Source organism: Colius striatus, chromosome 11, assembly GCF_028858725.1.
Source record: "Colius striatus isolate bColStr4 chromosome 11, bColStr4.1.hap1, whole genome shotgun sequence".
Taxonomy (NCBI): Eukaryota; Metazoa; Chordata; class Aves; order Coliiformes; family Coliidae; genus Colius; species Colius striatus.
The window spans coordinates 12,676,874-12,692,323 of NC_084769.1; the positions used below are offsets into that span (position 1 = coordinate 12,676,874).

The 15,450-nt window shown below is 41.2% G+C and overlaps 1 protein-coding gene across 2 annotated transcripts in view; it reads left to right on the forward strand.

The window, feature by feature from the left end:
- SEMA5B (semaphorin 5B) overlaps window positions 1-15,450 on the forward strand; it is a 276,815-nt gene that overhangs the window by 64,356 nt on the left and 197,009 nt on the right. For both annotated transcript variants that reach the window (XM_062005005.1, XM_062005004.1), the window contains exon 2: window positions 12,727-12,950. The gene's annotated coding sequence lies outside the window, so the exon portion shown is untranslated. The remainder of the gene's footprint in view (window positions 1-12,726; window positions 12,951-15,450) is intronic.

A 15,450-nucleotide genomic window follows, 5' to 3' on the forward strand; every position in this document is an offset into this window, starting at 1 on the left:
CCTGTATAAGGGGGGGGAAAGAGTGTAGCCCCCCAATGTACCCTACACAATATTTCCTCCTACTCTGACTTGTTTCACCATGCTACAGCAAGAGGAAGAAACAAAGTTGGTTCTGTCTCTCGATTTCTGCATAGGGAGGCTGCACACAGCCTGATGTTTAACTTTTCTTGCAGTAAAGTGGATATAGCTTTTCTCTGGCAGGACTGAAGGAACTGGAACTGCCTGTGCCACTGTTTGTTCCCCAAGTCCCGCTCACTGGGAGAGCTGCTGCCAGCTTTTACTCAGAGCAGATGATGTCTTACAATCAAGATGTGATTGCACTATTAGGATTTTTTTCCCCCCAAGTCAAAAATTGCTCTCCAATAATGTAAAATTTTTCTTCTCTGATCATACCATGATGGGGACATGGTAGCTCTTCTGCTCCCCAAGCAACCCATCCTTTCCTCTAGATAACAGTTCCTCAATTCTTTTCTTTTCTCTTTTTTTCCCCATTTTTTTCTCTCTTTTTAAAACTTCTTACACTGCCATCTCTGAGAAAACATTTCACTGCTTAAGACCACATCATGGGTTTGAGTCTGATTTGTTGAGGCTTTGAGGCCAGACAACTTTATTAACGATGGTGGGTTCCTTTTCAGAGAATGTCTTTCCTAAACAGTTTCCCAGTTGATTATGGACACAAATAACTCATCAGAAAAAGTTAGTGATACTCAGTGCTTGTCAAGCCCTGAGTTATTATCCAGTTAATGCCATGGCGCTGTGCATTTCCAGCTGTGTTGCAGTGGCACACAGACCTCAGCAGCTGTTGTGGAGCTCATCAAATAGCTGTTGAGCATCATCCCTGATTTGTCATAAACCTAAAGGTTCCTTTGGGGAAAGAATGTTGTCATCTGACACAGCCTGGCTACACTACAGTGATGCTCCAGCACTATTGTTATCACAGAGACACTGGTGGTTTGAATTCCTCCCTTCTCCTCGTTGCCTTTAATTTTTTCCCTTTTTTTTGGGGGGGGGATGTGGGGGGAGTAGAATTGTGCTCAGATTATTCATAGCCTTCTACTTCTAACTGACTTGACTGGAAAAGCAGTTTGGTGTATGCTTTAGGGCTACCTGGCTTCATTTCTTGCTAACAAAAATCATTTAGATGCTTAACAATACCAAGAGGCACAGAACAGAGAGTTTTTGTGAAGTGCACAGGTATACTGTCCCTATAGAGAGGAATGATGCACTTTCAGATGTAAGTTGTGAGACAGAGAAAAGTTATGTTTTAAGTAGGATTTTAATGTTTTTAGTTAGTGGGAATAGACCCAGAAAACTTATAAACTAGAATGGAAATTCTGAGTGGGGAAAAAAGCTTTGTTTGAGGTTCATGGAAATGCTTTGTTTTATGGAATGTTTATCTTTAGATGCACAATCGATAACATGGTGAAACAAAAAAAATTATTTCAGCATGTTTTCTGTGTTTGATTTGCCCCTTTTCAGAACTTTTCCAATTTTTTATCCTTTTTTTCCTTTCAGACGCAATTTCAGCAGCACTGATATGATTTCCCACATTGTTTTGGGTCAGGAAAAAAAAACTTTCAAAGATTTTCTGACCACTTTAGCCTTGGTGCTGCTAAAAACCCTGTTTCAATATGCAGGTACTTCCTAGAGATTTGAAAAAATCCAGCCCATGGTCTGTTGCCGGTGGCATTTTACAAATGCAGGAGATGGCAGTTAAATTTCTGATCCTGGTGACCAGATCTGTGCTTTACATGTTTCTTGATATGATGTGAACAGCAATAAAGTTGTTTTTCTTTTGGGGTTCTGTGATTGTCTAGGCAGGATCCAAGTTATTGCAGTCTTTTAGAGTCCAGATTTTTAACTTAGCCAACACCTCTTCAGGCTTTTAGTTTGGAAACACCTTGTTCAAGTCACTGCTAAGTGGCCCTTAAGTTTGTATGGAAACTTTATCAAAAGAGACATGGAAGTCACTCCTGGACACATCCCTATTTGGCTGCCTCCAAGAAACACCTTGAGAACAGACTTTCTCCTTCCCTAAGTTGCACTGTCATCCCAAGAAGCTTGCAATGATCAGTTCCAAGATACCCAAGTCCTAGTGATAGGTGAAAATATTTGTGCATTTTCACAGAGAATTGCTCCTTTTGTGACTGTGCTTCTTGCAAAACTTGTCAAGTCACAATGACTGGGCTGTGAACGTCCCGGTGACTGTGCTCTATAAATATCCTGGATGGATAGAGACAGTGCAAAAAGCAAACAGAGCACTTAAGCGGTGATGACTTTTCTGTTGGGCCTGCTGGGTTTGTACAAGTTGTCATTGGAACTGTTTGTCACAAACAGGCTGCAAAAATATTTTCAGCTGCTTGAGATAAAATGGGCAGAGGTGGAGGCTTTGTGTTGGCTTGAAACAGTGAGAGGCTTTCAGGCCAGAAATATTCTTTCTGCTGCCAGCCCCTAGAACACTTTTTTGGCCTGAAGTCTCGTGTGTAACAGCTTACATGTTAGTCCAATAGAAGGTATACAAGACCTACCTTGTCTGCTATCAGTCCATTATTTAAAATGTTGCTGCAGCTAATGGTGGCTCATATTTGATTTGTATCCAATGTATTCTAAGGCTGCAAAACCATCCAGGCAGGATAGATGTGTGTCTCAGTGCTGTCCTCTGCCTGTTATTATGTATGTTTGTATTAATGATGAGCTATCCTGTAGCGTTAGTCCATTTAAATATTGAAAACAAATGTTCTCCTATTTCTCTGCCTTGGGGCTAGGAGTGATTGTTTCAGCCTTTCCAGTGTATATGAATTTGCATCTGTTAGAGGTCTCTACTCTGCAGTGAGCCCAACATATGAACTCAGTTTGCAAATTCATCTGAGAAATGCTAAAATTGGCGCCTAGTTCTGCAAGTACCTATACTAACAATGTGTCCAATGATCTAAATACCATATTGCTTTGGAATAACAGGTTTTTTTAGACTTAGCCACTCGTGTCAGCATCCTTCTGTCTCTTTATTGTTTACATCCTCATGTTTCAATGTCACCAGGATACGTTATTATGACCCTGGGATGCAAACAGCCCAACACTGAGGGGTTTTTTTTAGTAACTTGGCAACATTATTTAAAGCAAAGCAGACTTTTGAAATTGGGACATACTGCAATACTCAGAGACAATGAAGAGTATTTGTGGTAGAGTACTTCTTGCACATTTGAAATCTCTGTTTTATCAATCTCTCAAAAGGAGTAGCTGAAGCAAAATGTAGGGTGTTTTTTTTACTGTTTAATGCTTTTGATAAAATTAGCATTTACAAAAAATGCACTTCAAAATGGTACAAGAGTTTCACACAATAACATTAACAGTGTTCATAGTGCTGTTAATAAATATGTATTTAGGGAGATACAAAAGTGAGATCATTGACCTGATAAGCCATAGTATAATTTCAGTGCTATTTAGGGTTGTTGACTGAATGAATGTTTAGAACTGATGCAGCACATGTAGTAAAAATTGGCATGAAAACCACATTGATTTCAGGAGCAGAGGAAACATTTCAATCTAGAGTAGAGGGGCTGCTGGAAGTATCTGTATTCTAATTTGGGAGCAGGCAGAATTTGCCTGAGGGACCCCTCTTAGTCCCAATGTGAGGCAGTACAAGGCAGTGGGAGGCACTGCATATGAGACTGTGAGCTGCAGTTCCTAGATTCAGCTCCTGAGTCATAGAATCATAAAATCATAGAATGGTAGGGGTTGGAAGGGAGTTTTAGCGATCATCCAGCACAACATCCCTGCAGGTCTAACTAGATGAGGTTACACAGGTGGGTTTTGAAAACTGCCAGAGAAGGAGCCTCCACACCCTCCCTGGGCAGCCTGTGCCAGGGCTCCCTCACCTCATCAGTGAAATAGTTTTTTTCATATGTTTAAATGGAATTTTTTGTGTTCCAGCTTCATCCCATTAACCCTTGTCCTGTCACTGGATATAACAGAAAAAAAAGTGATGCCCCAACCTCCTGACATCTACCATTTATTTACTTGTAAATATTGATGAGATCCCCCCTCAGTCTCCTCTTGTCTAGACTAAACAGCCCCAGGTCTTGCAGCCTTTCCTCATAAGGAAGATGCTTCAGTGCCCTGATCATCTTGGTGGCCCCACACTAGACTCTCTCCAGAAGTTCTCTGTCCCTCTTGAGCTGGGGAGCCCAAAACTGGACACAGTACTCCATGGGTCTGTCCCATGTATCCCAGCAGGGCAGTCTGTGATGGACCCCGTCCAACACCCTTATTTCTACCACTTGACATGAGGGAGAGCTGCTCCTATGACTACAAGCAGAGAGGCAGAAGTAGATGTCACTCTTGACATGAGTCTAGTGATGACTCCACAGCACTGTATGGCTGCTTCGTGCTGGTTTCATCTTTTGGAGACTGCAGAGCTGAGATACCATCAACAGCAGAAGGCTCAACCCTTCCAGAGCAGTAGATCAAGGGACAGTCTACATCTTTAAAGAGTGGGCATTGGAGGAACTAGGAGGAAAACAAGAAAGCATGAGACACATTGCTATGAGTTGCTAAGTTATTTAATAGGAACTTCACGAAACTGTCACTCAGTGTGGTGATATGCGCTGTACGATGAAGAGCCTCAGTGTATCCAGACCATTTTGAATACTTTGTTTCTTCAAACCAATGTCAAGATCTCTTTGTATCTACAATCTGGAGCTCATTAAGTGCATGACACATGGAGAACTCTGTTGGCCTCTTAATAATGGGGAAAATAAGCTCTTAACTCCATTTTCTGTTGGACACCTTCTGCATTCCAAATTCAAGCAATTCTACATATGTGCACTTGAACGTTTATGCATATGTCTTGCTGTGTCTTTCTGAGTTCAGATTTGAAAGTCACACACTGTGCAAAAATCTCCCTTGGTCACCAATCCTTAGTTGAAGGGAGAACAAAATACATAAAGTGCAGTTCTCCATCTACCCGTCATGACCTGAGAGATGGAAATGCCCCCTTACTGCCAACGTTACAAACGGGTATTTCTCCAGAGGGAGATATTGAAGGATGCAGTGCATTTAGGAGTTTGTTGTTGTCTGCTTCAAAGTGAGGAGAGAATCAATAATTTGTTAGGCTGTGAGCTGATGGCTTGTCTGAGTGCCAGCACCGGTGCTCTCCGGGATAAGCTGCCAAAGTGACTGAGGGAGCAAAGTGGGATGTAAATTCCACAAGTCATTTTCATGAAGCTCTTATGTGGGAAACCTTTAGAAGCTTCTCAGTAAGGACAAAATCCTTCCAGGCTTAACTCTTGTTTGAGTAAAATTCCTTCTGAGGTCAGTAGACCTAATCCTGAAGTCTTATCACTTGTTTACCTCGACAGGATTTGAGTATGTGTATGGGGGGAACAGAGGGAGGGAGGGTCTCAGGACAGGGTGTGCTAGAAATGCTTTCCTGGGAGTCAGGAAGAAGCCTATCAGGCTTAGACTGTGCAGAAATGGGCACATACATGAAAGGAAGGTTTGCTGCAGTAACACAAACTTTACTTTACATTTTCTCAGCAGTAGCAGAAAGAGCAGGTGAAGATTCCTCTTTTCTTTGGAGGCTGTTTGATGCCTGGGGATAGCCCAGACCAATCTCTCAGGGATGGTGCAGCTTACACTTGCATGTGCAGGCTTCAGAGGTGGGTTGCATCTGAGACCTTCCTTCCTTTGTATTCTGGAGGTAAAAAGCTCCCCTGGCTGGCAACCTCCTCATGTCTTTTTAATTGCATCACAACCCATCAAAGTGATAAGCAGTATCTAATGCAGAAGCAGATGAGGGCTGATGCATTGGTTTTTGTTATCCTCAAGCTGAGAAACAAGTTTTAGCTTTGCTGAGAGGCCCTGAGGAAAGAACCTTGAAGGTGGCTCTGGGGCAAGTCCTGGCTTTGCATGCCCCATGTGCTGTCGTAATGAATCTCCATAAAAGTCCCTTCATCCCTGCTTTGTGAATTATGGCATGCCAACAGTGCCATCAGCAGAGAGTTCTTTGGCCTGTCTGTTTTTCCCCTCTTCTTTCCCCCTGCACGTTGAAATGTGTCTTCCTTATAATGGACTCGACCTTTATTAGCCAAAGATGATTAACCTTCCGATAAGGCTACATCAGTTGAGTGAAACACCATTCAACAGTGCATATGGTATCATAAAAGCCACTGCTGTGTCACACAGCTGTGTACAATGCAGAGAATGGAGATGCTGCTTTTTGCTTTTTTTATTGGTTTGAGGCTTTTTGCTTTTTAGTAGAGAAGTGGAAATCACCTTTTCCTTGTCTTCTGCTTTCTGGTGAGAGACTTACAAATGGCCTGGGTAAAGTTTGGTTTAGAAAATATAATCAGAAAAATACATAGGCTGTTGCATTGTTTTTACGAATCCTGGGTCATGATATGATGAAGATTCTATGGTAAAGTTTCATTAAAAGAGGAACACTAAAATCTCTGGTGCTGATCCAAAGCAAGTAAAACTTGGTCAGGCCAAGTAACACTGGGCCATCTTGTACTTTATTCCCTGCTGTTTATCTAAAGCACATTTCTTGCATTCAGTAGATTTCTACTTCTGGCAGTTTGTATCTCCACAAGTTAAAGAGCCTTTTCCTAATTAAGAGCAGAGAGATTTTCACCATGCTGCCACTGCCCCACTGAAAGCCTAACTTGCAAATGTTTTGCTCTCTGGGGACATACAAGGCCAAAATGATAAATAAATGTCTGTATATGTACACATATATGTATTTAGATGCTCAGATTATATTTATAACCATAAACACATACATATTTATTTAAAGAAAGCCTTAGAAATAGTATGTATGTCCTGTAAGGCTCTCTTGTAGGTGAGTTTCTGGTTGTGTATAAGCAGTTTGCCAATTAACTGTGGAAGAAATTTAAGAGGTTTGATCCTAGGCTGCAGAAGTGTGTGTTTGCATGAGTTCATGTGCACGCCTGCAGGAAGCAACTGTGAGGGATGCCTGTGCTTAAACTGATCAGACAAGTTTTATTTCTTCTGTCCATTGATGCTGTTTTGAAATGTGGCAGGCTGATCCTATGACAGTAGCTCAGAAATGTCTTTCTGAAATGGCTTTTGAACCCCAGTTCCCACACTCATTTACTTCCTTGAGTCACTTCAAAATCTGTTCCCCTCAGCGTTTGCTACGTTTGTTCAGACAGATGCATTGAAAGATGGATCGTTACCCTGTGGTCTTCCGTAACAAAAGGGGGAGTTTGGTCCAGATACAGAGAAGGACATACAGGAAAAGATCATAACTGAGGAAATGACTGTGTGAAATTGCATGGGAACAGTGGGAAGGTGGTATGCATATGAAACAATACAACTGAGCTAAAAAAAATGTACAACTGAAGGGAGAGGTAATTCAACTGAAACTCACAACTGCATTAATCTTACTGGTGTTGGACTCCACAATAAATCCTATACACCAAAATTCAAATTCAGATTCAGGAGGAAAACATACCATCCCTACTTGACAGAATGATCCAGTGCCTCTTGCATCACTGTGAACCTGGTTACCAACTCTCATGAGGCTTCAGGCAGAGCTCAGACCCCGTGGTTTTTTAATTCCATGTGTAGGTGTTTGCAGAGTCTGGTCTGAACCAGAGCCTTCAGCGAATGTATCTTGAGTGTGAGTGATGCAAAGGGAAAGCAGTGAGGTAGAGCAAAGTTTGTTGATGGAAGTTAACAATACAGCTCTCATTTGAGAGTGATGTATTTGAGAAAGACAGAATCACTTGTAAGATCTGAAGGTTGAAAAACAGCTTTATCAGGTTAAGAGAATTTACAAATGCATTATTATGCTGTTGCTAAGATCACAGATGTTGTATCATGCACCAGGATTGTGCTCTTAGCTTCAGAAAGCAGTCTTCAAAGGAAGACCACAACATTAAAGGTGATAACGAAAGTAGGAAGGAATTTAGGCAATTTTATCTAAAGAAATGTTTAATAGCAGAATGATCATCTTAAGGGTCATTTAATACCAGGAAAAGGAAATGGAACATAACGCAAGTAGTAACACAAAGAACAATGAATTCAATTTAATAAAGGGCAAATTCAAACTGGAAATGAGGCTAAACTTTTAGATGGTTCAGGGCAGGCAGAAAGGGAAATCGTTTGCTTAATGAGGTAGTTATGACAAAGTAGGAAGAAATATTCTGGTTTCCGAATTCAGCAAGTGTGGATTTGAATCTTTCCTGCCTGATATGGTGGGTTCAGCCAGGGAGCCCACTGGTGTTCTGTCAGCCTTGTCCATCATGACTGTTAGTTGCAGTTGTAGTCAGTATTTGAATAAAGGCGCTACAGTAGCATCTGTGCATGTTGACAATTCTTCTTTCATCTCTAACAATGAAGAAAGAAATTAGATTTTTTTTGTGGTTTCACAATATGAAACAAAAATTTAGGGGTGCTGTGGTTGTATGAGATGAGATTCATAGAGCACATGGAGATTTCCAGCCTCACGGCTTTTGTGTCTGATCAGAACTGTGCTATAGAAAGACTGGTGGGGATTTTTCCTAGGGATGTGTGGGACTTGGGTGCTTCACTCTTCACTGTGTTGCAGAGACAATGGGCCACCCCAGAAGTACTTGGTCAGAATCCTACCTTTGTATTCCACTTCCATCGTTTCCTTGAAGCAGAGCTGACCTGATGGCTGTTAGTAATGCAACGGTTCATCTTAATTAACCACCTACAGGTCTCATTGCTCCAAATGGGCTCTTAGTCTCCTGCCTGTTACAGCACTTTTTAGGAGCATGTCTGAAAACAGCCTTGTATCTGTGTTGCCAGGAAAGTTTTATGAAAAAAAGGACCATGAATGCATACTGCCAGAAATATCACATCTGAGTAGAAGTGGATCAAATGTATTTCCAGTGTAAACTTTCTGGAATCGATTATCAAGAATTGATATTGATATTTAAGTCAGTGATTCTAATGTGATTAAGACAAGTGATTGACAGAAGTGTGCTCTCTGTGGCATAGGTACACAGTTGATATTTCTTGCCTTATTTTAAATATATTGATGGGCACCAAGTACCTCATTAATGAGGTTTCATAGGGATCCCAGTTAACAGGCAATGATGACCAACTAGTGGGTTTTGCAGTGCCTAGAACTGAAACAAAATGGTAACATTCGGTGCATGGAAATGGCTCATATTGTCCAACACAGCTGATGATTACTGTGTTTAAGTAATAGAATTCTCAGGAGGATTTGACCTGCTCAAAAACTAATGCAATTTTTCCAGGACCTTGATAATGATCAGGAAGCAAATGTAAGACTGTGATCTCATTTCATTTTGAAAGTTAATGGAATAATCTGATGGGCAGAGCTTGCTGGGGATCTAACTGTACACTGAAAAAGAAAAAAAATCTTAAGGCATTGGTCTCTGCCAGCAGCAATGGCAGTGGGGAAGACAGTAGCATTTATTCCATAATTTCTCCAAGTTGAAAATGGGTGGTGTCCCATTTTGTTGCTTTTTGCAAGGAAGCAGCATGGTTGATACTTGCTACTATAGATGTGTGTGTTGGCGAGCTGGTTGGAAAATTCATTTATTCCTGTGAAAACATTGCTTTTATAACAATCTTTCTGTAAGCCTTGAGATTTTCATTGGAAAAATTGAAAATTGCCAGTTTCCAACTACCAGAAAATTTCAGATGGAAACCTGGTTTCTGGTCAAATCTTTTTCCCCAGTGCAAACACATAAATGCTTGCAGGAGTAGCCATTTTTACTGGTGTAGATGGTGTTTCCTCTGCAACAGAAATGAATCAATTTTTTTCAATCTACTCTGTTTTGTCCCTTGGTTCTGTACATCCCTTACTGGATATACCGTCCACCTGAGCTGCTAATTCCTTTTTCCAGATGTGGGTTTCTAAGTCTTGGTTCCTAAGTTTCTCTTCCAGTCATGAGTTTGTGCAGTGCTCAGAGGGCTTGTCATTCCAGTTGCACTCAGATCATTCTACTTTGCAGATGAATAGAGAATTAGTAACACACTATTTGTGATGTCCGGTGATAGCAATAACAGCAGTTGCTGTAGCAGTAAATGTCAATGAAAGAAGCTGTAAAGGCTGAGGAAAGTAGATGCAAATTAGCAAGAGTAAGCAAAGACATTTTTCTGAAATAATCCTTTTGGGCTGGGGTCAAGAGAGCAACAATCACAGATGTAATCCATTTTTCATATGAGTTGTTGAGCCTATTGAATACTAACTCATGGCATTTATACTAGTAGAGTTGTTCCAGAACCCTAGGAAAGGTGACATTCCCTGGGTGTTTCATGGGAATATTTTTTGAGGGTGAGAGAGCCCTGGCACAGACAGCCCAGGGAGGATGTGGAGTCTCCTTCCTTGGAGATCTTCAAGACCTGCCTGGACGTGTTCTTATGTGACCTGATCTAGGTGGACCTGCTTATGCAGAGGGGTTGGACTGGCTGATCTCTAAAAGTCCCTTCCAACCCCTACCATTCTATGATTCGATATAGCACATTACCAGTGTTCATCAGTTCATATGTAGCACTTGCTGGACTCAGCAGTGTAACTGCAGAAGTTAAGTTGTCAACAGGTCAGAGAGAAAGATCTGTTGGTTCCTTCTTGCCTTCATTTCTCTGAATAACTGCCCTAGATGCCTCTATGAATGCCCACAAACCTGTGTCTCTCTGCACTGAGCAAAGGAAGTGTGGAGCTGCAGAAAGCTTAAACGATTAGCATGAAAACATGCCTTCATGCAGGCAGTCCTCTGTGTCATTGGAAAGGGAAAGCTTGGATGTTTCAGAATTTGTTGGGATATTTTGTGTAGCTTAGGCAGGCTGATGTCGTGTATTATTAGTAAGCAAAGTTAGCTGGGAATATGCTAGTGGTTGCAGGTCACTATTACATCTGTATATACGAGTATATACATCTCTAAATAGACAGTAACGTTGTAGCTTAGACTTTCAGCTGAGAAGTGAAAGACAAATGATAGAGGGTCTGTTAGATTAGGTGGCATGGAGATTTAAACTTCAGTCTTTTAGCAGGAAGTTGTCTCTTTGGGTGCAGATACCAGGTGTACTTTCTCTATCAGGTCTCCTTTTTATCTCCATGTGAAATGAGAGAAGCTTTGTGGGATAAGAAAACCTTCCTGTATTGTTAAGCTAAAGACGTATTTCCAATATCTTCCCTCCTTTAAGTATGTGTCACTAGCCTCTTTTAGGTTAGATACCACAGACTAATAATCCCTGCTCTCTGCTCTGGGTCTGTAGTTGAACAGAGAAGAATCACCATTCTGTGATTCTGTGATCACCAGGGGAAAATAAGCCTTTCTTAGTAACTGTTTTTCTTCATTTTGTCTCAACTTGTCAGTGTCTGGCAGATTCTCCACCCTTTTACGCCATTCCTCTTCAGCTCACTAACAGCCGTCATCGGCTCCGAGTGTAGGGCAGGCCGGGGAATTTCGTTGCTTCTCTGAAGTTTTGTTCACTCTTTCTTAACTCTATTTTCTTCATAGGTGAGAAAGGCCAGATTCTGCTCTGAATCTGGTCTTTGCTTTGTATGTTCTTAACGCTTGTACTTACTACTGGACTGGATTGACTTAAAGCAGTGCTGTAGCTGTGCCTAACATTTCTGTTTGGGAAAGTGTTTATGATGTTGGCATGTGTGTCTCATTTTGTTAAGTTTACTTGTGTTTAGAACAATCTGAGGAGATTTATAATTGCTTGTTTTGTAATAAAGCCACAAAGAATTAAGTAAATGCTTTGTAAGTAATCTCTCTTTTCCTCTAGCCAAAGAAACACTGTCATGTTTTCATATATCAACTTATTAAGGGTCAAAGTTTGGCTTCTCTCTGCATTTGATAGGCATATATGAGTGCTGCATCTGAGTAGTTCACAGGGGAATTTGGCACTTTGATTTTCAAATGTGGTGCCAAACATGTGGAGAGAACAGTGTAGCTAGATTAGAGTGGAGCCCATGCAATAATGGGAGGTCTATTTTCGGCAAAAATTACTGTGAGAAGAGACAATGACTTTAGGAAACCAAATGCAATTAAAATTGTAACTGAGTTGATACTGGTGATGGATAACTGCTAGCCTTAGATATTTGCTAGCTAGGCAGAAATTCAGAAAATAACAGAGACGTGGAGGAAATATGGCTTATGCTTAAGGCTGTACACTGGGACTCAGAAAATATACTTCAGTTCCTTTCCTGGCTGCCTCACAGGACGCCTCTGTAGTCTTGGGGACGATTACAAACTTTTTACCATATGTTTATGCTGCATCTAGTGATCTGGAGCCCTCATTTTAGTTAAGCTTTATGAAATTCTAGCCTATCAAATAATGTTTACTCTTTAGTCTCTACCAGAAAGTAAACAAATGTTCTCTGGAAAAATTAAATTGAGTCACGTTTACACTGGATAGGGATTCTGTATCCTGGTCATTGATGGATGAAAAGTAAGGAGATGATGACTATATCAGACTCGATGCTCAGACCAGACATGGGGTCATTTAAATTGTTTCAAAAAATGTTGTGAGGAGGGAGAAGGGAGAAGGGGAGGTGATGCTTACCATCAAGGCTATGAGCTATTTTCCTAAGATCTTAGCCATATAACTCGGGAAAGAGGAAGGACCTGACAGAAATAGGGAGCACCATCCTCAAGGAGGACTTTATAACATCATTATCGTATCAGCCAAATGCAGGCACACTTCTCTTTTAATGAAGGAAGAAAATGACTTTCTTTTTTCTTATTTCTTCAGCTAAATCATCCACAGACAAGCTTATGAGAAAAATAGAAGGAAGAAGGCCAAAGAGGCATGCCAGAGAAGGAAGTTTGCAGAGTCCAAGGAGTTCAGAGAAGAGTGCGGTGGGACTGCCTCTGAGAGGGAGTATTTGCATCACTAATTCTTGACGGGTTTACCTTCTGGGACTCCGACCTTGGACTGCTGCCGGGACATTTGTCTTGGACTTGGCTGCTGAGCTGGTGAGTTAGTGATGGAATGACACATGTCTCTGTTGTGCTGAAACATGATGTTTTCAGATTGCCCAGTATGAGAGGCCTTGGTCTCTGATCATTCTGTTTCTCCTGCTCCAGTGATGAGAGAATGTGTCAAGTAGTTAAAGCAGAAATCTGGGAGCTGGAAGACTTGGCCTCTGTTTCTAAGGCTGCCACAGCCTATTTGTGATTTTGGACAAGGCAAAGAATGATAGACGTTACATGTAGTGTTTTCCAAATGGCTTAGGGATCACTTAACTCTGCTGTCACTGGACTCAGTTGGACTTTCTCTCTTGACTTTGTTGGGAACAAGACCTTATATTTTGGAGTGTGTGTGAAGTAGGTAGGTTTCAGTTATCATTTGGATACAAAAAATATGTGCCTGCTGTAGTGCAGGGAACTGGCATAGCTTTTGCAGATGCTGTTTGGGGGACAGGAGAAGCACAGTTTAGGGAAGAAGGCAGATCACATTCAGGCCCTAGTTGTACCAGTTACAAATCCAAAATAATATTGCTGTGATTAGCCAGAGTTCATTGTTACACAAATACTTACCACTTCACAATCACTCAGTATAGGTAGATGTGATGCAGTGTGGGCAGGAGAACTATGAATGGAAATTGTTTTGTTTGGTTCCAGAATATATCCCAGATCGAGTAAAGAGCATCGCAAGGGGTTAGCTTTGTAACACTGCTTGTCCACTGCAAAATTACAAGAAGATACTACTTACAGTTTGTACTTAGTTTGTGCTGTCTGAAACTAGGAAAAGTTTCCACTTTGGAAAGGTTGGAGCTTCTGTTTGGAAAATAGAAAGGCATTTTGAAGTTCTTTATGGAAAAATGAGTTTTTTATTTGACAGAAGTAGAAATGTTTCTCTAATTTTGTAGAATGATAGACCCGATACAGAATTTTCAGGAATAACCAATCTGATCCCATCGTCTTGGTTTATCTCCCTTTGGACTGTCTGCCAGAGAGAGATGAGTCATGCAAAGTTGTTCCAGGGAAAGTAGCAATATTGGTCCTGCAAATAGCTCCCAGCCTGAGAGTCCTCTGAAAAAGAGGAGTGAAGGAGGCTGAAGGAATTGATCAGGTGATGCCATTTGCATAGAACAGTCTGCAGAAAGGTGTTCATTAAGCCCCAGAAATCCCACATACACTATTCATTTGCAGGTTGCTATACTGAACATACATTTGGGCATCTGACAAGGGAGGACAGGACCATATGGCCTAATCCTGCTATTGGAAAAAAATATACAGAGGAACCAAGTGCCACTGTCACTAGAGAAGAAGGAATAGTTGTGTGCTACTTATGCTCTCAAGGCTTGCTCAAGCAAGTCCCTCCTGTACCAATAGTGTAGAGGTGGAAGAATGTTTTCTTACTGAGAGCTATTTGACTGCTTATTGGGGATCTTAGAAACCCTGTGAGTTTGATCTTAAAATCTGCATGAACTTCCAGTACTCTGATTTGCAACGTGTCTGCTGCAAGAGTGGGGTTGTTGGGCTGTAGCCATCAGTACTGTAAACGCACAGACCTTGTGAGCTGTTTCTCTGACATCCTGCAGCATGAGCCATTGGGAAGCCATGCAGGGTACCAGTAGAGACCAACAAGATAGTTTGGTTCCCTCACATCTCTTTTTTAATAGTCCTGACAAAAGCAAAAGACTGAACGTGTCAATGCTGACAAATCAAGCTTTACTGTCAGAACAGACTTGTATTGGAAATCTCCTGGGCGGATCTGCGTACTGCATCCAGGGTCTGGTTTAGAAACAATGCAAAAAGTGAACTTTGCTCAATGGATTTTACTTCTCTGATCTTGATTGCTCAGAATCATGTGCAGCAGCTGTACTCTTTGGAGAAAGAATAGGCATTTTCTTAGACTAAAGATGTTTGCAGTTATTTCCTGTCTCCTCTTGAACTCTTTTCATATTCATATTTTCAATGCTAATGAGAATCATGACTGTATGCTGAAAAGATCCTCTCTCCCTTAAAACTTCTCTTGCAATAGCCAAAGACAAAAAAAAAGTAATGAACTGAAGCTCTCTCTGAGTCTTCGACTCATCCAATCACCTAAATTAATCAGCGGTAAAGAAAAGTGTGTGGCTTGCTGCGACCACCCAGGGAGCTCTGTCTGGCTCCATGACTTAGGCTGCTTTGTCAGGGTATCACAGCCTACATATGGTGTGGGATTCTGGTGTGTCCTCAGGTGCCTGCCACACTTGCACAATGTAATCAGACTGCATTCGGGATGAATGTCGGCTACAACAGAAAATTATTTCCAAGCAGCTGTAGGTTTAATTTAGGATCAAATTTTCATTTCCAGTATAAATTCACCGAAGGGAAGAGTTTATTTAGATGCACACCTGTTGGAAGTAGAATCTAAACCTGAATGTTGTCTTCAAGCAGTATCCTAGGCCCTGCCTCTGTGACCTTCCATGTATATGTACATGCTTTTGGTAATAACTTTAAATTAATAGCCATGGCTGTATGTGGA